Below are 20,770 nucleotides of genomic sequence, written 5' to 3' on the forward strand. Positions count from 1 at the left end.
CAGGCCGGGAGCCGGTCCCACGGCCTGAGCCACGGTGGCAATGTTGGCCTTGAGCGCTCGTTTTTTTTTTTTTTTTTCTTAACATCAGAACTCTTCCTCATCTTCCTTTCCCTCCCCCTTCTCCTGTCACTCCGCGTAGGGCACGTGTGGAGGTCACAGAACGACTTGCGGGAGGGTCCCTCCTGCCTTCTGGGTCTCAGGATAGAACCTTAGACAGAGGCTATTCGACTTGGAAGCAATAGCCTTTACCCGCTGTGCCTTCTCGCCTGCCCCGAGCACTGGTTTCCTTGGAGAAGCGAGGTTGTTAAGGTCGCTGAGTTAAGCGCTGAGCTGGTATTAGCTGGTCAAAGCCTTACAGTGACCTGGAACCCCCTACGTCGCACCCTTGCCCTTTCCTTGTGAGAGAAGAGCTTCGCAGAGCGGGTTAATCATGTCAAAGACGCACCCGTGGCCGTGTTGCCGTCACTCTTTAAGTGCACACCTGTGCCCTGGCAAGACCACGTCATCCAGGACAGGACCTTAGGACTCTTTCCTAATCCTCTGGCCTCAACAGCTGGAGATCAGCGTGACAGCTGTGGTCGATCCAGTGAGCAACGTCAAGGTATAGCTTCCTGGGTGGCCTGGCGTCTGGGTGCAGTAGCCCCAGCTCCTTCGTTTTTCAAGAACGTTGGTCAAATGCAACTTTATAGGAAGACTAGTTTGAGCCTGTGTTTGTTGATCGTAAAGAGCACCACGTACAGTGGTCACCCCTTAAAGCATTTGTTTTATTGCTGATTAGTTCTTTGGATCTTCCATTTTATTTTCATTACTGTTTAGTAGCCACAAAGCAGGTTTCCCCTGTTGCAGTCCTCCTGTGATGGAGACCGGTGGGGAGTCCATGATGCCTGAGGATAGGGCACCTTACGATTGACCCAGTGAGAAATCCTGGACATTCTGCTCTGCTCCCCTTCGTTGTGGAAAAGTTTGCTGTTGAAGAATCCCTACCTACGTTAATGCAGAGAGAACAGTATTATGTATTCAGCAGTACTGTGTCGCAGCCTCTGGGTTTTCGCTCCCGTTCTCCATCGTCACTATTTTGAGACAAATGTCACAGCAATAGATTGATATCTAAATAAGCGCTTTATTATGACAGTGTTCCTACCCGATGCACAGGGAATTTTATTTACCTTGTGGAGAGGTGTTATCTCAGGAAGAATTTTATTTACTTTGGGGAGGGGTGTTATCTCAGTAATCATAAGCCTCTTGGCTCTAGAGTTCCTTCTCCGTCAGTGTTCCCAGTACAGCGCGCCTCCTGGTGGCGTAGCTGCGATGTGCAGTCGTTCCTACGATCTCACTCTGCAGGCTGCAGGCGGTTTGCTTCTGAGCCTGAGAATCTGTTTCCTGTGTTAGGCAAGTGCGACTCTGTCTGGCAAGACCTTTCCCCAGGGCTCCTTGTACCTGTGCGCCTGCCTGGGAACTGGGACTGGTTCAAAAGACAAAATTAACTGGGGATTTGGAGGCTTCGTGCTGCCAGAGTGCGGGGGTTTCATCTTGGTGGAGGCATAGTGTGGCTTGCAGCATCTTATGAGGGGTGGCAGGGACGAGACTGCAGCCATAGCTCGCAAGGGCTGGTGCCGGTGACGGGTGTCCTCAGGCTATGCCCCGCCCCCATCACCCGGTGGCCTGCTTTGGACTGGGAATGCTCTCCCCCGCTTTTGTGCCTGCCTCCTCGACTTATTTGCCCATCCTTCCCAGGAGTTATGCAAGCTGCTTGATGTCTTATTGATGCACCCAGTTTCAGAACCATGGGCTGTGGCTTGTCCTGGAACCTAATGCTAGTTCCTCAAGCTTCCAACTCCAAAAGAGTTGCTAAAGCCTTCTCCGCAATGAGGGGGACGGGGCTGGCTACAGACCAGTTAGTGTGGGACTTGGGGCTCTCTGTGTGAGAAGCCCCACTGCTAAGCGTGTTTTGAGATCGGGGTTCGCTTTCCCGGCCTTGGTGCCGTTTCCTTGACTGAGTTCGCCAGACTGGCCTGAAGATGCCACTGTTGCCCCTCTTCCTGCTCAGGGCTCTTCCCAGATATCTTCTCAGCCTGGGCACTGGAAAAGCTCCTTGGGCCCTGGGAACATGTGCCTTTGGCCCTGCTTTCCAAGCCTCCAATCTTTACCCCAGAATTCGTGGAGCAGCCCCCCTCCTTTCCTGATGTTTTCCGCCTATCAGCTAGAACTATGAAAACCAGCAACTGGGCAAAGAGTGCAGCCCAAGCAGCTAGAGCAGGCACTGTGCTGGGGATGTTGGGGACAGAGGTCACTTAAGCTAGTAGGAAGTGCAAGGGTACTGATAGAGTTTAGTTTCAGTTTATGATTGGATGCAGGGATGTGTTGAATGTGGCTTTGATTTTAATTTAATCTTTGAAAAATCTATGGGTGTGTGTACCTGTGTATGTTTGTACAGTATCTGCAGAGGCCAAAAAAAGGGTGTTATATCCCCTGGAGCTAGAGTCACAGGTGTTTGTGAGCTGGGAACCAAATTCCGGTCCTCTGCAAGAGCAGCGAGCACTCTTAAGCACTGGGCCATCTCTTCAGAACCTTGAGTGTGACTTCCGGTATCAGTCTTCCTTTTAGCTCAAACTTTAAGCTGTAGCACTTCAAGCAGCCAATGTTTGACCAGTTCTGTTCGGCTCCACTCAAGTCCCTGGAATCAAACAGGCATTCTTCCCCAGTCCTCGCTGCCATTCAGAGCGCCATATATTGTCCGCATATGTCATCTCTACTTCTCATAAGGATCCTATACAGAGGTGGCATCACAGATAACTAAGGTTCTGGAGGACTAAGTAACCCGCCTGAGGTCACCAAGCTGCTTGGTGGCCAAGCCTGTTGTCATGGTGTCAACTGGACACAAACCTAGAGTCACCTGGGAAGAGGGAACCTCAGTTGAAGAATTGCCTTGATCAGATTGACTTTTGGGCATGTCTGTGAGGCATTTAAAAATGTCGCTAACTGTTGTAGGAGGGCCCAGCCACTGTGAGTAAGGTCATCCCTGGGCAGGTGGGCTTGGGCTCTATAAGGTAAGCAAGCCACTAAACAGTACTCTTTCATGGTCTCTGCCTCCAGGTTCCTGCCTTGAATTCCTGACCTATCATTCCTTCCATCAGTGATGAACTGTGACCTAGAAGGTGTCAGGTGAAATAATTCCCCAAGTTGCTTTTGGCCAGAATATTTTATCACAACAACAGAAAAGCAAACAGGTACACTTGTTTTTGGAGTCCCGGATCTTTTTACTGAGTCTCCTGATTAGCTTTAAAAAGGTTTCAGAATATCAAGATGGCCCAGACAGCACTGACCAACATTCACTGCAGAGGGATCTCTGCAGTTAGGTTGACAGGCTGGGGAGCACGGTGCAGCCATGCCTGCTGGCCAAGTATTGGGACGTTAGCAGGAGGGTTGCCTTTCCAAGTTGGGGACATAATGTACCACTTTTTCTTGAGGCCTGTGTGTACCCTTGTGTCATTGAGAACACTGAGGGGAAAGGTTTGTCCTTGGCCTGTTTTTCTTCCTCTTAGGACCTCAGCAGGAGCCCGAGCTGGTCCCGAATCCGCGGCAGTACTCCTGCATTAGCCTGCTGAGGGTTAGGGTTACTGGTCTGAGTCATCATGTTTGTGGTTTTGCTCTTGTGTTTTGGGTGTGTGGGGGAGGAAGACAGGGTTTCTCTATGTAGCTGTGGGCTGACTTTGAATTTGAGGTACTCTTTTTTTTATTTTTTAAAATATTATTTATTTATATATTATATATACAATATTCTGTCTGTGTATATGCCTGCAGGCCAGAAGAGGGCACCAGACCCTATTACAGATGGCTGTGAACCACCATGTGGTTGCTGGGAATTGAACTTTGGAAGAGCAGGCAATGCTCTTAACCTCTGAGCCATCTCTCCAGCCCTGAGGTACTCTTTTACTTTTGCCTCAGCCTTGTGAATGCTTGGGTTTGTAGGCACGTGCCACTACAATGCTTGGCCCTTGCTTACTTAACACAAACAAAAACACAGAAATCTTTTTTTTTTTTCAGGACGGGGACTGTCTGTGTAGCCCTGGCTGTCCTAGAACTTGATCTGTAGACCAGGCTGGCCTTGAACTCAGCAATCCACCTGCCTCTGCTTCCCAAGTGCTGGGATTAAAGGCATGCACCACCATGCCCAACTGAAATCAACTTATTTTTATTCTAGGCATATGGGTGTTTTGTCTGCATTTATGTATACTGTGTGCATGCAGTGCCCATAGGGGCCAGAAGAGGGCGTCAGAACCCCAGGGAGTGGCATTATGGAGGGTTGTAAGCCACCATATAGGTTCTGGGAATAGAATTCAGGAGTCCTGGAAGAGCAGCCAAGGCTCTTCATTGCTGTGGCAGCTCTCTAGCTCCTCACCCTTCTTACTTTTTAATAGAAATATAGAAAGCTAGCTTGAATAATGCTTAAAACAGAAGAATCTTGCTGTACTTTGGATATTGAGCATCTGCTACAGGTCCACAGGCTAGAGGTTGGTTCATGGGGTGGTGCTTTGGGGATGTGGGGAATCTTTAAGAGGTAGGGTCTCGTGTGAAGTCAGGTCATTGAAAGTATGCCCTTGAAGGGGACTATGTGACCTTTGCCCTCTCCTTGCTTGCTCTTTGCTTTCTGGCCATGAGGTGAGCGTCTTCACTTTCTGCTGCGTGCTCCCCCTGTGATGGGCTGACTCACTGCAAACCCGAAGCAAGGGGTCAACCAATCACTCAAACTGGGAAAAAGCAGCCCCTTTCTCTATTTAAGTTGCTGGCTTCAGGCATTTTGCTACACGAACGCAAGTTCCTAACAGATTTTCAGATACCGTGCGTCTTTCTTGGGACAGCCTGGTGCCTGGGAAAGGGTCCCATACTTTAAGTCTTATGCAAAATGACCCAGATGATACTTAGAAAATATGCCATGCTTTTAGATTGTATAACGACAAGGTGTCTACACAAAGGATGCATAGGAAAAGGCATGAAGGACTTTTAACCATCCCTTGCTGAATGGTTTCTAGACATCCATACAAGACTGGTCTCACCCAGATCCCGGTCCAACCCCTGTCTCAAACCTCCCCTCAGATGTGACATGGCCGTATTCCTGCATGCATACACGGACCTGAAAGGCGAGCCTGTGAGCTTGGTGTGCGCCCTTGCCCTGGAGGGAGTGATATTCACATCTCAGATACGCTCACACAGAGGATAGTCGGGGAAAGTGGCAGACTTACTTGAAGTGGAAATCAGAAATTTAGCTCTGGCTAAGGGAGAGAGCAAGAAGGAGGGGAAAAAGGAAAGTGGGGGAGGTGGCATTTGAGGAAGCAGAGACTAGACCTTGTCAATAAAAGCCAGCTAGGGGTTGCATAGAAGGCTGAATCCTACACGCTTGCCCAGTGGGATTCAGATAATTGGTGTTTGCTCTTGGCCTGAGATGCCGATAGGATTAATGCTGGCTGTCTTGACATCTTATCTTTATGGCAGCATTTATCAGCCTGTGTCTGCTGGAGGTGACATTTGTGGTAGAAGGGGTGGGTGTTTGACTTGGCCGTTTGCAGATACCCGAGGGATTACCTTTCCACTAGGAGTTAGGTACGCATCTCCTCTGGTGAAGGAGACTGCGTGTCTGGGCTCCCCAGGTCCTCAGCGCTCTGACTGTAAAGGGCGATTGTGAGGACCACAGTCCATGCCTCATGCTGGCCGCTCACAGCTCCTGCCATGGGGCCTCGTGGTGTGCTGGGTGCTCCAGGGAGCACTGAGCTCCTGCTTTGGCTTGTCCTCTTCTGCCTTCCACCCAGCTCTGTTCTCCAGCACTAAAAGAGTAGAAGAGAACCATCAGGAATGGCCTTCGAGGCCTACCACTAAGTCTCATGTAGCCCAGGCTGGCCACAAACTTACTTTGTAGCCATGGATGACCCTGGACTTCTCATTCTCTTGGCTTTGCTTCTGTGCACCAGATCCTTTCTGTTTGCTTATTTGAATAGTTAAACCCTTGAATACCTCCTGCATGGAAGCTGGCTATCCTTTTTTTTTTTTTTTCGGTCAGGGGCTAGCTGGTGAAGACCTTCAAAGCCCCTGCGCAGCCTCACTTCTCCTTCCCTCCGTCACCCGCAGCCTCCCTGGTCTTTGGTTCTTAGGAAGGAAGGCTTTCTTGCTGTTTCTCTCGCCAGGTCATCCTAGGCTGGGGAGCCAACCTGGACCAGTGCAGGTGAAATAACAAAGGCTCACATTGACCAAACGTCACGGTGCGAGCAACCTTACTCCGTTCTCTCATATCCGACGATGCTCCAGAGCAGGATCCTGGTTCTTATCTTTATGGAGGAGGAAATTGGGGCAGGGAGGCTTCCGATTTGCTCCCAATCATTGAGGAAGTGGCAGAGCTGATGTGAAAGTCACCTGGCTGCCCTCTGGAACTGGTGTGGCAGCCCCCACGCTTTATTGCCTATGTATTTTCATCGCAGCATTTGCTACTGTACTGAAATTGCAAGGTCATTTATTTGTGTATTTTATACACACACACACACACACACACACACACACACACACACACCACACAGGGGGCGGTGCAGGTGGAAGTCACAGGGCAACTTGCAGGAGTTGGGGAGTCGGTTCTCTCCTTCCACCTTGTGGGGTCCAGGGATCGAACTCAGGTTCTCAGCTTGGGAACAAGCACTCCACGCACTGAGCCATCTCAGAGATTGATTTGTATATTTTGGATCAAGTGTCTCCTACTACAAGGAGTGGAGAACTGCACTGTCTTTTGTCTCCCTGAATCCCCAGCTTCTAGAACAGCCTCGGGCATATAATTGACACAGAGTGTTTGTAGAATCCATGAGTAATTTAACTTCGTCAGTAAGTAATTCTTGGCATGCTAAAAATGTATCTATGAGATATAATCACGTTGCCTCTCACTCTAAAGGAGAGAGACAATTCATATTGAGTTCATTTATACTGTTTTTATGAACATTGTTTATTTTAAAATTTTTTAATCACCCCATAATGATATACATGGATGGGCTTTATTATGCCATTTTCACACATGTCAATAATTCCCTTTGATCATATTTGTCTTCCATTACCATCTCCCCCTTCTCCATTGATCCCTTCCCTTTCCCAGTCTTCCCAACCATCTATTTTCAGGTCTTTTGTTTTAGTGACCCAGTGAGTTTAATTATGGTTGCTATCTCAGGAGCATGGACAACTTACCAGTGGCTACATCACTGAGGAAAACGTCTCTTCTTTCCCCAGAAACTGCCAACTGCTTAGGTCCTCAGGGACCCCTTCTTCAACATCCCCACAGAATGATGATGGAACCAATCTTGTGCCCAGTTTCTTATGTGGTGGTAATCATGGCTGCCGTGAGTTCAGGAGCATGTCGGCCATGCCATGCTGGGAAGACGCTGTTTCCTGTCTCTCCACCTCTTCATCAGGCTCTAACGTTCTTCCTTCTGGTCTTTCATGACATTCTTTGAGCCCTGAAAGTGGTGGTATGGAGACAGGTTGAAGGGTGAGCCTGCAGTAGTTAATCAGCGGTGAGACCAGTTGCGAGCCTCTGCAGCAACTGGCACTCACTGAAGAAGGAAGCCTCTCGGACCGAAGCGGATGGCAGCACCAACGACGGGCTTAAACATAATTATTCAGACGGCAAACTGGCAGGCACACCATGCCCACTTAGCAGAGAGTAGCTGTAGCTGACTACTAGGGCCTCTGTTCTCCTCATTTTGATTAGGTTTGCATTAACGTGAGTTCATTTATATTCAAATCCAGCACTGGTGTCCTCATGCCAAAGTGTGAGACATCTTTGCACTTTCTTTTTTAAAGATTTATTTATTTATTACGTATACAACATTCCTTCTATGTCTGCCTGCATGCCAGAAGAGGGCACCAGATCTCATTAAACTACTGTGAGCCACCATGTGGTTGCTGGGAATTGAACTCAGGACCTCTGGAAGAGCAGTCAGTGTTCTTAACCTCTGAGCCATCTCTCCGGCCCTGTCTTTGCACTTTTGAATGTTGTGTATGGAATTATGCAGACGCTGCTGCATGGGAGCCCTCTGATCTCTCATCTGGAAGTTTCTGGGTCGAGTCTATTTACAGATGCATACTCCACAACAGCTATACTGCGTATGGTGATTTGAGTGATAAAAGTCAGCCTTGGTCTCAGGCATTTGAACACTTGGTCCCCAGTCGGTGGCACTGTTTGGGGAGGCTTATGAGGTGTGGCCTTGCTGGAGTGTGTATGTCACTGGGGGTGGATTTTGAGGTTTCAAAGCCTCGTGTCCTTTCCCATGTGTCTCTCTACTTTGTGTCTGGGGTTCAAGATGTGAGCCCTCAGCCTCCTGTTCCTGCAGCCATGCGTTCCATCTGCCCACTGAGAACCACACTCGGGTCCACTGCAAGAGGGTCTTCTATAAACTGAACATTGAGGAAAACACAATCATTTGACTGAATCATGGAAGAGCCTGGGCATTTAAACAAACGTATTGATTGGGGATGGAGAGATAGCTCAGTGGTTAAGAGCACAGAGCTTGGTTCTCAGCACCCACATAGCAGCTCACAACTGTCTATAATTACAGTTTCAGGGGAACTGATGCCCCTTCTGACCCCCTCAGGCACCAGGCATGCACATGTGTATGTGCAGACAAACACTTATATACATGAAATAAAAAAAATCAATTATATTGTGTTTATGCAAACTGACATGGTGTGCAATTGGAGGTCAGAGGATGACCTTGTGTAGGTGGATGTTTCTGTCCTGCTGGGTCCCACAGCTGTTCAATTCCAAATAAAGACACAGAGGCTTACATTAATTATAAAGGGTTTGGCCTATTGCTCAGTGTAGTAAGGAGGAGGCCGCTCATTGGTTCCTGGCCACTTAGTCCTGATATAACCACACAGTTACTGTATTAATGAAATCACTGCTTAGCCCATTAGCTTTAGCTTCTTATTGGCTAACTCTTACATCTGAATTTCACCCATTTCTAGTAATCTGTGTATTGCCATGTGGCTGTGGCTTACCAGGTAAAGTTTTGTCCGGCTCCAGCGGGTCTACATGGCTTCTCTCTGACTCTGCCATTTTTTCTCCCAGCATTCAGTTTAGTTTTCCCTGCCTATCTAAGTTCTGTCAATAGGGCCAACACAGTTTCTTTATTCATTAACCAATAAAAGCAATGCATAGACAGGACCTCTCACATCAGCTCATGGCTTTTACTAACTAGCTTTTGCAACTTAAATTAACCCATAATTTTTACTAATGTTTAGCCATGTGACTTGGTATCTTTTCTCAGTAAGGCATTCTCATCTTGCATCCTCTGTGTCTGGCTTGTGACTGTGTCTCTGCCTTTCCTCTTCCCAGAATTCTCTTAGTCTGGTCATTGCATCTTTTTTGCCTGCCCTGGCTACTGGCCAATCATTGTTTTATTAGACCAATACAAGTAACAAATCTTTACAGTGTAGAAGAGCATTATCCCACAGCAACCTTGTGGAGTTGCTTCTTTCCTTCCATTTTAGCATGGGTTCCAGGGATTACACTCAAGTCATCCCCTTGCACAGAAAGTGCTTTGCCCACTGAACCATCCCACCACCGCCTTTCCTTTCCTTTTGACTGTGCTTTTGGTACAGATGCAGGCAGCAGTCTCCTGCATTTGAACACTCATGTACCAAAGCTCCATTTTCCCAAGGGAGATAGATACAAGCAAGATTAGAATTGAGTCCTTGGGAGCTGCCCACTTCAAACGCCTTTTGAGAAGCTAGAAGTCCCATTCTTCATCTCTGTTGGAGCCCACAGGTCCTGGAGTTATTTTTGGAAAACTCTTTAGGATCTGAAGCACTGTCATGTTAGAAAGCCTACTGGTGCTCGTCTCTTGCTCTGAGTGTTTATTCATTATTATTATCTGTGTGGGGTGATGGTGCATACGCGTGTGTGCAACTGTGTGTGAGCACTCTCATGGGGTCATGTAGGGAAGCCAGAGGTCAATGTCAAGTGTCTTCCTCAGTTGTTCTCCATCCTATTTTTTGAGACAGGGCTCTCTTGCTGAACCCAAAGCTCACTATTCATCTGACCTGGCTAGGTGGTGAGCCCGTAGGATCTCTGCCTGTCTCTATTCCCAGCACTGGGCTTACAGACATGCCCCACGGTGCCCTGCTTCTATATGGGCTCTAGGAACCCAAACACAGGTCCCCATGCTTGCATAGCAAGCAGTTTACCTATCTCCCTAGCTCCCGAAGTATTTACTTTGTAATTGATCTTGTCAGTTTAGTTATCTTATGGTTTGCTGTGCTGGGGACCAAGCCCAGGGCTTCGTGCATGCTGGGGAAATGCTCTCTGTCACTGAGCTGTAGCCCCAGTCTCTCTTGGTGGAAATTGTGCACCCGATATCGGAACAGAGCATTGGGAGACAAATGAGAGGATGTTCTATGCCTCTGTGTGTGCCTCTTCCCTGCTTCACCGTCTCAGTTGCCCACTGAGCCAATCGAGCCCAGCCAGCAAAGGGAGATCAAAGGAATCTACTGTGATTTCAGTGGCCCTTAGACTGTAGCACTTCCTCAGGGCCTCTCGTGACATCGTTCCTCCTTCACTCTTCTGCTTCAGGGTTGGCTGACCTTGTCTCCAGACTCATCCCTTGCCAACTTCCTTACTGCCGCCCATTCCTCTGCACGTGGTTCCTTTATGGCATGCATTTCTCTGTTTCTACTGGGCCATCTGTTTCTATTGGACCCGTGACTGATGCAGGAAACGACAAACTCAAGACAAAGGTGCTTCTCTTTTGGCTTAGCACCAAGACCTAGGCTGGGCATGATCCCAGCAGTGGGGGAGATGAAGAGTGTGGGGTGATGGTTTAGTGGTTAAAAGCCCTTGTGGTTCTTCCTGGGGACCCGGGCTCAGCTCCCAGGACCCTTACATCCACCTATAATTCTTCTTCCAGGGGATCTGATACCCTCTTTGTTGAGGGAGCTGCAGGCTGTGTTCCTGCCGCCCCAGCTCCTGGTCACCTGGCTAGCTTATGCCCCAAAATAACAACACACAAACTGTATTCTTTTAAACACTGCTTGGCCCATTATATCTAGCCTCTTCTCTGCTAACTCTCGCACCTGGACTAGCCCATTTCTAATAATGTGTGTAGCACCCCAAGGTGTGCTTACCGAGAAGATTCTAACCTACGTCCATCCTGGGTTGGAGCTTCATCGCGTCTGCCCCAGAGAGGAGAGGGGAGTATGGCCTCTGAGCTCACTTCCTCTTCCTCCCAGCATTCTGTTCTGTTTACTCCACCCACCTATGTTCTAACCTATGAGGGCCAAGCAGTTTCTTTATTAATTAACCAATGAAATCAACAGATTGATATATGACACTTCCACATCATTTCCCCTTTTTCTGTTTAAACAAAAAAAGAAGGCTTTAACTTTAACATAGCAAAATTACATATAACAAAACAGTTATCAAGAAAGAATTACAGTTACAATATTTACATCTACCTTATCTTTTATCATAACAAAAGAAAATAACTATCTATATATTCTTCAACTGCATCAAAGACTCCAGAAGGATATAATATTACCTAAGTAAATAAGAAATAAGCAACTTTCAAAACTCTAGAAATGACAGAGACATTTTGCTGCCTGGACAGTCACCCAAAGTTCCTCTGTACTGTTGGAGCATCCATCTTCGGCCTACAGGCCCATAGTTTCCGGCAGACATTTCCATGAAGCAAGAAATTTCAAAGGCAGTCACTATCTGCTTGTCCTGAAGAATGTCTTGCAGACTCTTTCATGAATCAGGAACCCCGAAAGATCATTTCACCTTTAGGCAAGTTCAGTAGTCCTCTCTCTGCGGGTTCTCTGTGGCCAGTTTATGTAATAGTCCAGGTAAGAGCAGTTTTCTTGCCCAAATAGCTATCAAACTCCATAAGAATCCTCTCTGATGCCCATCTTCTTCTTGAAGTAGATTGGTGCTGCCAGGAGCAGAGTGTCTCATTGTCATGAAAAACCCTAAGTTATTAAAACATTTAAAAATGCTATATTCTGCCGGGCGGTGGTGGCGCACGCCTTTAATCCCAGCACTCGGGAGGCAGAGACAGGCGGATCTCTGTGAGTTCGAGACCAGCCTGGTCTACAAGAGCTAGTTCCAGGACAGGTTCCAAAACCACAGAGAAACCCTGTCTCGAAAAACCAAAAAAAAAAAAAAAAAAAAAAAAAAAAAAGCTATATTCTGTATTCTTTGAAAGATACGAAAAATGTCTATTTAACTGAAACATATCTCTATATATCTAGAAAATCTAACTAACATGACTACAAGCTTGACTATCATTAATGATTATCCATTAACAACCTATATACATTACATTTTTAAAAGAACTACACAATCATAATACATACATATATATACATATAACAAGATTGACCTTAAATTTAAATCACTAAAGCAAAATCCATATCAATGCAAATTATTCATATTCATATCTAAGAACTTTAACTTTTAGCCTGCATAAATTTTTAACACACTGTAAATCATTTAAATATTTTCTTTGACTTTGAATCTTTCTTTTCTGTATATCTTTCTTTTTTGACCACACGAGCCTTTAAATTACTGAGTAATATGGGTAGGATTAAAGCCATGGCTTTGGCAGCTAGATCCAGCCCATTCCTTTGCTTTCTGTCATTCCAACCTTGTGGCTGAGGTACCAGCCAGAGCCTCATCCAGTGCCACAAGTCTACAGTGTTTCAAGGTCCTTGCCAGCAAGTAAGCTGCAGCATTATGTCCACAGACAACACTCAAGTCCTCTCTCTGTAGCTGTCCCTCCTGCCTCAAACAGTCAGAGTTTGCCCTGGCAGGACGGCCCAGAAAGCCGGCATTTTAAAACAACTCAGCTTTTTTCCTGCTACGGCTGAAAACCGAAAAGCATGCTTTCAGCTTTTCATCAATACCGTTTAAGTGTTTCGTAGCAGGACCTCTTTAAGAGCTGCAGGGTTTTGCAGCTAAAGCTGAGTCAGGAAGCCTCTCTTAGATGAGAGCGCTTGCTTGCCTCTAGCAAGCAGAGCAGACCCGAGAAATTGCTGCTACCAAGAAAACGTGCTTTACTCTTTCCCAAGCTTTCTCAGGATTTCAGTGGATTCAGTTGTCCACACGTCTGGGCGCCATTCTGTAGAGGGAGCTGTGGGCCTCTTTGAGCACCAGGCACACACACTGGTATAATACATACATGCAAGCAAAACACTGACACACACAAAAAATAGAAGTAAAGACCAAGGCAGTGGGGCTGTATTGTGTTTAATTAAAGATGTGATGATACCCATCTGTACCTATGTAAAGCCCGTCTCTAGTGCAGGCTCTCAGGGATGCAAGGTTGCTTACACTCGGAAAGATGCTCAGCCATTTCCAGAGGCAAGTGGGGACAGAGGAGCGTGCCCATAGCAGCCCTAGTGGGCAGGCTTCAGTCTGAGTTCCTCTGGTGAAGAACGCCATTTCTTCTGAAAAATGCCATATAAGCAGCACATTGGGAAATGTTTAAGAAGTAAGTCACTGGAAAAAAAAAAAGAGAAATGTTTGCCTTTCATTTTCTGGTATTAGTGGTTGTCCAGCTACTTTAACAGCAAACATGGAGACCAGTGTATCTCCAAGTGAAGCCGACAATGACAGGAAGGAAGGAAAGATGGTTCTAGGTTCTCCATTGAAACCTGACAGATGAGCAAGAAAACCAGCATTGAAAATCATAAGGACATATTGTAGGAACAGAAAGAAGTCTAGTGATGGGCTGGGGGAGAGTTTTGTTGACACATGTATGGAAGCCACCACTTATGTACTTGAAGCTGTTGCTGCAGTCTGGACTGCCAAAGACTTTCCTGGGTACCCTGGGTTATCTTGTATCCACAGGGCATGGGAGGAGAAGGGAGACCCCATTCAGCCCAAAGGCAGCCTGACCCTCACGCCTCAGAAAAAGACACGAAACATTGTCTGCACCTCTCAAGACCCGGAAAAGGGTATGCAGCATCCGTGTGTGCTATAAGAATGTTCAGTCTCGGTATTGGCATAAAAACAAACAGGAGAACCAATGGAACCAAATCGAAGACCCGGATATTGATCCACACCCCTACGACCACCTGATTTTTGACAAAGAAGCAAAAAAAAAAAAAATCAAATGGAAAAAAAAAATATTTAACAAATGGTGCTGGCATAACTGGATATCAACTTGTAGAAAAATAAAAATAGACCCATAATATCACCATACACAAAACTCAAGTCCAAAGGGATCAAAGACCTCAACATAAAGCCAGCCACACTGAACCTCATAGAAGAGAAAGTGGGAAGTACATTTGAATGCATTGGCACAGGAGGCCACTTCCTAAGTATAACCCCAATAGCATAAACACTAAAAAAAGAATTAATAAACAGAACCTCCTGAAACCGAAAAGCTTCTGTAAAGCAAAGGACACAGTAAACAAGACAAAATGACAGCCTACAGAATAGGAAAATATCTTCACTAACTCCACATCAGACAGAGGCCTGATCTCCAAAATATACAAAGAACTCAAGAAATTGGTCATCAAAAATCAAATAATCCAACAAAAAAGTGGAGTACAGATCTAAATAGAACTCTCAACAGAGGAAACTAAAATGGCTGAAAGACACTTAAAGAAATGCTCAACATCCTTAGTTATCAGAGTTGCAAATCAAAACAACTCTGAGATTCCATCTTACACTTGTAAGAATGGCCAAGATAAAAAATACTGACGACAATTTATGCTGGAGAGGATGTGGGGTAAAGGGAACACTTGTGCATTGCTGGTGGGAGTGCAAGCTAGTACAACCTCTTTGGATATCAGTGTGGCAATTTCTCAGAAAATTAGGAAACAACTTACCTAAAGATTCAGCAATACCACTTTTGGGTATATATCCGAAAGGATGCTCCATTGTGCCACAAAGACATGTGCTCAACTATGTTCACAGCAACATTGTTTGTCATAGCCAGAACCTGGAAACAACCTCGACCAAAGAGTGGATAAGGAAAATGTGGTACATTTATAAAATGGAGTACTACACAGCAGAAAAAAATAACATCTTGAAATTTGCAGGCAAATGGATAGATCTAGAAAACATTTTGAGTGAGGTAACCCAGACCCAGAAAGACAATTATCATATGTACTCACTCATAAGTGGTTTTTAAACATAAAGCAAAGAAAACCAGCCTACAAATCATAATCCCAGAGAACCTAGACAACAATGAGGACTCTGAGAGAGACATACATGGATCTCATCTACATGGGAAGTAGAAAAAGACAAAAATCTACTGAGTAAATTGAGAGCATGGGGACCTTGGGGGAGGGGTGAAGGGGGAGGAGAGAGCCAGGGAGGGGGGCAGAGAAAAATGTAGAGCTCAATAAAAATCAATTAAAACAAAAAGAATGTTCAGTCTCCTTGGACAGTGACCGGTCTCCTTTGTAAAAGGCTGCCATTATTTCTTGGTGACCGTCAGAGAGTGATGGATGAGAAACAAAGAAGCGTGCTGAGAAACACATACAGCATGAGTTCAATGCACTGGAAGCAAGTTTTAAACGTGAGCTCATATGCTCTGTTGTGTGTGTGTGTGTTGGGTGTATATATGTGCATGTAGGTACGTGTGCATGTGTGTGGAGGCTGGAGGTATAGCTATGTTGTGTATGTTACTCTTCACTTTTTAAACAATGTTAAGTGTACGAATGTTCTTTTGGCATATATCTATGTAGACTTTGTGTGTGTGTGTGTGTGTGTGTGTGTGGTGCCTGTGGAGGCCATAGAGGGTGCTAGGTTTGTTGCAAGTGGAGTCATAGATGGTTGTGAGCCTCTGTGTCAATACTGGGAATTGAACCCGGGTCTGGTGGATGAGGAGCCAGTGTTCTTAGCCACTGAGCCATCTCTCCAGCTCTCCTCCACCTTGTGTTTTGAGATAGCAGCTCTCATGGAATCTATAGCTCATCAATTGGCTGGACCGGCTATGGGATCCCGTGGGCTCCTCTTGTCTGCACCTCTCTAACACCAGGATTGTAGGCTTGTATCACAGCTTCTGGCTTTCATGGGGACGCTGGGGATTGGAACTCCATGCTGTTACTAACTGAGCCACCTCCCTGGCCCCTGCTGTTCTTTGATAATGGGATATTCCCAGTGTATCGGAGACCTGAAAGGGAGGGAGGCTTCCAATCTTTGGGAGCAGTTGAACTGTCCCTTGTTTTTGGCAGCTCATCAGATGGAGTGATTTGGCTCCTGGGGCTTCACTGGCTGGCTGAGCTGGCTCCCGTCCTCTTCTCTATTGGAACAGATGGGAGCCCACTCTTCATTAGCTGTCATGCTAAGGGTCTTTCCCTCTTGCTCAGCTCTGTATTAAACTCCCCATGTCAGTGTCATTTAAAGACCAACAGGAGGAAGAGATGGAGGAAGGGGGATCCTGGCACCGAACCGTCAGCTCACGGGGAGTCAGAGTTTCTTGGCTTGTACCCTCAAAATCACTCCCCAGCCCTGTGAGATGGACATGGAGTTCTACTCCATTAAGGGAAATTTTAAAAATACGTTAATTTTAATTAATTTTTTAATTGTGTGTATGTGGGTGTTTTGCCTGCATATATGTTATGTCTGTGCATCATGTGCTTGCAGTGCCTGAGGAGGCCCGAAGAGGACATCCTGTGCCCCGGGGCTATAGTTACGGATAGTTGTGAGCCACCATGTGGCTGCTGGAATTGATCCCAGGTCCTCTGCAAGGGCAGCCAGTGCACTTCACTCCTGAGCCATCTCTCGAGCTTGAGTTTGTTGTTTTTTAACATAAATTTTTACTTCTAGAGAACACTTTCATGTTTTGTTAATTTTAAGACAGATATTATGTAGCTCAGGCTAGCCTCAGCTAATGGATTTTTTTTTTTGTCTCTGCCTCTGCCACCCTCAGTGCTGGGTGTTCACATGCGCACCATCAGGCCTGGCTTGAGAACGCACTTTTGAAAGGTAGGTAGGATAGGGTGGATATAGACAGGAACTCGAGAAAGAGGCAGAGACAAAGACAGAGAGACAGCATGCTAGTTCAGAGACTTTGCCTTTACTAAGAGTATCTGGGTCTCTCTCGACCACAGCAACTTTTTTCCCTTGTAGTCTTACCACGTCCTCCTGACTGACCCCAAACTCCAGGGCTCAAGTGATCTTTCTGTCTCAGCCTGTGGGTTCAAGCCACCATCTCAGTTTTCTTGGCACTCTTTGGAGCAAGGCCAGGCAAGGGAGGCCAGAGTCTCCTGCTGGAGTGGTCCGAGAACCTCTACCCCCAACCTCCAAAGGCTCATATGTTTGAATGCTTGTTCCCTAGTTGATGGAGCTGTTTGGAAGGATGAGGGGGTGTGTTCTCATTGGAAGAGGTGTGTCACTGGAGATGAACCTTGAGGTTTCAAAAGCCCTAATGCGCTCTTTGCCTCTTGCTTGTGGTTTGAGATGTGAGCTCTCAGCTATTCCTGCTACCCGCCATGTCTTCACTCGGCCACCATGGACTCTAACCCTCTAGAGCCATAAGCCCAATTAAACTCTTCCTTCTCTAAGTTGCCTTGGTTTTGGTGTTTTCTCCCAGCAATAGAAGAGTAATTAAGAGCTAGGAGGTGGTGGTAATCCCAACACTTGGGTGTCAGAGGCAGGGGGATCTCTGTGAGTTCAAGAAAAGCCTGGTCTACACTTGCGGACCTTCCCTCCTGGGAGAGAGGGACCTACAGCCGCAGGCATTTTCCTAGTGCTGAAGTCCCAGCTTCCCCAAGGTGCTTAATATTCGGTTTACATTAAGAAACACGGGGTATCTAGGATGCTCTCCCATAGAAGGAACAGTGGGCGGCAGGAATGCCTGGCTTTACACTCTAAATAATCACAGAAACTGTATTCATTTAAACACTGCCTAGCCCATTAGTTCTATCCTCTTATTGGCTAACTCTCACATCTTGATTAACCCATTTCTAATAATCTGTGTACCACCATGAAGTGGTGGCTTACTGGGAAAGATTCAGCATGTCTGATCTGGCGGCTGGCACCATGGCGGCTGGCACCATGGCGTCTGCCTCACTGCCTTCTTCCTCCCAGCATTCTGTTCTGTCTTCCCCGCCTACCTATGTTCTGACCTATCAGGCCAAGCATTTTTCTTTATTAATTAACCAATGAAAGCAACAGATAGATAGAAGACCCACCTACATCACTCTCCTACATGGGGTGTCTAGGATGCTCTCCCACATGGGGTGTCTAAGATGCTCTCCTACATGGGGTATCTAGGATGCTCTACTACACAGGGTATCTAGGATGCTCTCCCACATGGGATGTCTAAGATGCTCTCCTACATGGGGTATCTAGGATGCTCTACTACACAGGGTATCTAGGATGCTCTACTGCACAGGGTATCTAGGATGCTCTCCCACATGGGGTGTCTAAGATGCTCTCCTACACGGGGTATCTAGGATGCTCTCCTAGTGTGCTTCTTTTGCTGTGATAAACACCATGACCAAAGGCAACTTGGGGAGGGAGGGGTTCATTTGCTTACACCAGTTCACGAAAGAGGCTGAGGCAGACACTCCAATCAGGAGAGGCCACGGATGACCAAGCTTACTAACCTGCTCACTCCCCCTGGCTTGCTCAGCCACCTTTCTTATACTGCCCAGAACCACCTGCCCAGAGATAACACTGCTCACAGTTGGCTGGGCTCTCTGACATCAATTTGCAATTAAGAAAAATGCCTCAAAGTCACGCCGACAGGCCAACCCAATGAAGGTGACTCCTCGGGTGAGGAATCTTCCAAGGTGTGTCTAAGTTTATGTCAAGTTGACAGAGACTTTGACACATGCTGTCCTTGTGGGGGACCCATTTAAAATTGTCTTCAATGATTTTTTTTCTTCTGGAGAAGCGTTGCTGTTGACGGGTATGCTTTATGCTGGCTGACCACAGAGTGACCAGCCTTTCATACTCTTTGTCAACTCTATGTATTTTTGCTTTCAAATGAATGACTTCTCTTACCCGGGAACAAGACTGCTACCCCAGACCCCTACAAGGCATAGGAATTACTGATGAGGAATGACTGGCCCCTGCTGTCCCTAGTGTGATGGCTAATTGTGGATTTTGCTTCAGGGACTCTAAAAGTTGACCTCTGGGGTCCCTGCCCTGGCCCTTTACAGTGTCTACTTTGTGAGGAGCCGTGTGCAGGGTTAGCAAGGCTTTATTTAGTAGACCCGCCCCTAGGCTGGGCTCTCTGTAGACCTCCATGTTACTTTCTTTGGTGGCTAGTACTGTCAAGGGACCTTCTCCACTGCTTAGACAACTGGGGCCCCTGCTGCTTAATAATGGGTGGACCGGGCCACGGCGCAGCAGTTCTGATTCCTTTGGGGGTGGGCCTTGCACCACCCCTCCCCCATCTTTTTTGTGCCTTTGGGTGTTTCGCTGGCATGTTTGTCTGTGTATCACATGTGTGCCTGGTGCTCACAGAGGCCAGAAGAGGGCATCAGATCCCCTGGAACTGGAGTTACAGGTTGTTTGAGCCACCGTGCTTGGAACCCAGGTCCTCTGGAAGAGCAGAGAGTGCTCTTGGCCTCTGTGCCATCTCTCCGGCCCCTTGTATCACATCTCTTAACAGGCTTCATAAAAAGGCCAGACAGTTGTATCTCTAAGCCAGGACATTTCTTTTCTGCTTCTGGTCCCGGTGGCAGCAGAACAGAAGAGGAACGGGCGTGAGTAGCTCTCCCTGCTGGATACGGTGTCCCAGGAAAGAAGTCTGGTCTTTCTGCTCCCCACCGATGCCAGGGAAGAGACAGATGCTTGTCCCCATCCATGTGTCAGCTCTGTACCCGTGCACTGAGAGCCTAGCCTGTGCCTTTGACTCCCTCCTGCTTCCTGTCTTGGTCCACTGGGAGGCAGGTGCTCACTGGACCAGGTGAGCCAACCCCAGCATTTCATTTTAATGACATTACACTCGCTTCTATCTTAGGAGAATCAATAATGCTTTACAGTGGGTTCCGCTAGGGCTTGGTTAATATTTAGCCCTGTTTTCAGGCAGAGTCCAGATACGAACAGCCAGAGACATCTCTAGGACAACAAACAGCTCACCCGCTAGTGGGGTCAGCCCCTCTGAGTGCCAGAAGGGGTGGGCTGGTGTTGAAATGGCCATCGGGGAAGTCTTTGTCTTCGAGACAGTATTCTCTGCCCAGTGGTTGCTGAATCGAATAAGTAACGACAGCTATGAAAGATTGTCCTCTGTAAGCAGAACTCTGTCCCTAGATGAGCTGCTGGAAAAAAACAAAAACAAGCCGGGTGGTAGTGGCGCAGAGACAGAGACAGGCTTGGGAGGCAGAGACAGGCAGATCTCTGTGAGTTTGAGGTCAGCCTGGTCTACAAGAGCTAGTTCCAGGACAGCTAGGACTATTAACACAGAGAAAACTCTGTCTCAAAAGAGAGAGAGAGAGAGAGAGAGAGAGAGAGAGAGAGAGAGAGAGAGAGAACGCCAATGGGAATTTATTCACAGAGGGTAAATAAACTCTTATGTGAAGATTGCTTTGATGGAGCGTTTGTTTGCTGGGGAATTCAGTCTTTGGAAGCTGGCAAAAATGTGGATGAGACAAGTGATTGATTCTAAGTTGTTACTTAGAAACCCTAATCACTTTCCGAACATGCACCCCAACCGCTTGGATCCTCCTGCTGTATATCCCCAACAAGGCAGAAAAGCTTGGCTTTCACCCATTGTGACTTCCCTTCATTGACCGGAGCTGCTTGGGGGCGGGGGCATGGCTGTCAGCCACTGTTGTC

General features: G+C 47.0%; 1 protein-coding gene across 2 annotated transcripts in view; it reads left to right on the top strand.

Moving 5' to 3' along the window:
- Slc39a11 (solute carrier family 39 member 11) overlaps positions 1-20,770 on the top strand; it is a 441,115-nt gene that overhangs the window by 749 nt on the left and 419,596 nt on the right. Inside the window, exon 1 of one of the 2 annotated variants that reach the window (XM_041635709.1) lies at positions 104-601. The exons of the other annotated variant lie outside the window; for it this stretch is intronic. The gene's annotated coding sequence lies outside the window, so the exon portion shown is untranslated. Of the gene's footprint in view, positions 1-103; positions 602-20,770 lie in introns of those variants that run through there. 2 annotated transcript variants of the gene reach the window in all.

This window comes from Microtus oregoni, unplaced genomic scaffold, assembly GCF_018167655.1.
Source record: "Microtus oregoni isolate MIOR12 unplaced genomic scaffold, Mior012 000048F_ref0000485, whole genome shotgun sequence".
NCBI classification, from domain to species: Eukaryota; Metazoa; Chordata; class Mammalia; order Rodentia; family Cricetidae; genus Microtus; species Microtus oregoni.